Source organism: Sceloporus undulatus, chromosome 3 (assembly GCF_019175285.1).
Source record: "Sceloporus undulatus isolate JIND9_A2432 ecotype Alabama chromosome 3, SceUnd_v1.1, whole genome shotgun sequence".
NCBI classification, from domain to species: domain Eukaryota; kingdom Metazoa; phylum Chordata; class Lepidosauria; order Squamata; family Phrynosomatidae; genus Sceloporus; species Sceloporus undulatus.
In genome coordinates, this window is record NC_056524.1 from 252,722,520 (window position 1) to 252,724,974 (window position 2,455).

Below are 2,455 nucleotides of genomic sequence, written 5' to 3' on the forward strand. Positions count from 1 at the left end.
GGCTTGGAACTAAGATCACTGAAGGATGACATTCTGCCATACCATATATATCTATCTAAACATGGAAATGCTATTTAGATGCCTCTTACGAGATAAACAGATCCAGTTGTTCACCTCCCTGCTGTTTTTTCACTGGCAAGCTAAGACCTTTTTATTTACACAACAGATGCAGCTTTTCACATAGGGGTGTGTGTGTGTAATGTTTCTATTTTAAACCTGCTTATTGAAGTGTTTTTAACTTGTGTGTTTTAATTAGATCTCTGCTTTAGTTCCCTTCTAACCTTTGTGTTAGTAGTCTTTTTTTAATTGTACTTTGTTTTAAATGGTGCTGAACTGTCTTGTATCCTGTGCCAGGAGAAAGGCAAGATGTAAATTAAATAGATAATACTAAATAAATATAAAATAAAATAAAATAACTTGCTTCGAGAGGAGAAGACCTCAGCAGAATCAGTAATATCCTGGGTGTGGAAACTCCTCCCAGTAGATGATACCCCAGCTTTTGATTATGATGCTTCTGGTTCCTGGTAAAGCTTTGTTTTAAAAAATTCTCATATGTTTTTTTAAAAATATTTGTTTTATGTATCAAGAACCACTGTATGTGCTTTAAATTTGTTGGTTGTTTCCATTAATCTCTTTGCTCTAAATTTATGCTCTAAATTATTATTCTATGATACTGTGTTTTTTTATTGTACTTTATTATTGTATGTGGAAAAACACCTGGAGAACAATGTCACTGGATCCTTGTATGTGGGTATAGTACACAGATAAACAGTCAAAGCTCCATTAAGCCTAATACATAGAGACGGCTGCTAATGTGGTGAAACCAAGGTCTAGACTGCAATTTTAGAATTCACGAAGAGACTCACATGGCTGAATAAATGTTCCTCCGTGTGCAAAAAGAGAAACTCCTTTTGCAAAGAAGTTGCTGCAAGAAAAGAATTACTGCTAACCCATTTCCATATCATACTATTAAGAAGTAAAACTCTATACTAGGAACTATAGTAGTATATACTAGGCATTATTTGCATGGGAAAGGCCGAAGGATATGCTTCTGTGGGGTTCAATCTGAATTGATAACACGTCCAGGACTGATGGTTTTCCCTACCTTACCTGCCATTAAAGTACACATCAGTATCACTGCCAAGATGCACATAACAGCTTAGTTACTTTATGTTTCTTCACCTACAAAATGTATTTAATAATATTTAATTACACACCACTCTGAGCTGTCACAATATTTAATTCCATAATGTTTGTGGAGTACTGTGCTAATAAGATACATCATATAAATGTTAACTATTGTTATTGTGAAAGGTCACTGAAGAGAAGAATGCAAATGACCTATTAAAGAGACATAAATGAAGCACATCCTGCTCAAATGAGAAACTGCCTCTGCACTTGTAAGACTGGGACATTTCACAGATTTGTAGATGTACAGTGGACCCTCTGTATCAATGCAGGTTTGGTTCTACAGGGCCCTGTGGATGTTAACAAATGCGGCCATCATGCCACATATTGTTCAATGGCAGCGTCTTGAAGGCACACATGCTTCAGGGCCAACTGTATAGCATAGTGGCGATGTTCTTTTTTCATGCTTTACAGAGAAGATGGCCATTTGTTGGGAGTGCTTTGACTGTGTCTTCCTCAATGACAGGGTTGGACTGGATGGCCCTTGTGGTCTCTTCCAACTCTGTGATTCCATGATTCTATGAAATATAACTATGGAGAAATCAGATGTCCTGCCCTATTACACATGACATTTATTTCCACATACTTCTACATTTGCTCTAGGCACTGCTACTTAGGAAGAATAAACAGACTGCCATCAATAGACTCATGCAGGGATGGGTGTTTTCTGGAAAAAGTAGAACTAGAAAATTTCCTAGCCATCTAAATATCTGATTTAGCATATCTGATTTAAATATTACATTCAAGCCCATTCAAATCCTTATGTGGAAATCATTTTATTGGAATATTTGTAATATTGTAAAGGGATTAGCATATACTTCCTTTAAAATAACAGGCTTGTTAAGAACATATATCTAAAGACATGCACCTTATCTATCTTAGATCAACAATTTAATTTTTTTTTACACAGGTACAGCTGTAGTACCTTCTGTTTCATTTACACATGCGCTAACAGGTCCATATCAAATTGAGAAAAATTTGATTCAGTACAAATAAGTAACAATTCTGTTTCACTAAAGGAAGGGTGTGAGTCTGTGGGCACAAGCAGCATATCACATTATATATTAACTACCTTTTCCTTTTAACTGATTGAGAAGCATGAGATTTTGTGAAAGCTTAGCAGTGCATTCTTTTGGTAATCTGTTCTTCTGAGCACTAGGGTTTGTCACTGCTTGTCTCCTTCGAAGATTCTCAACCCTCTCAGGTGTTCCAGAAGGATACCATGGTCAATGGTATCGAATGCTGCTGAGATGTCCACGAGCACTAA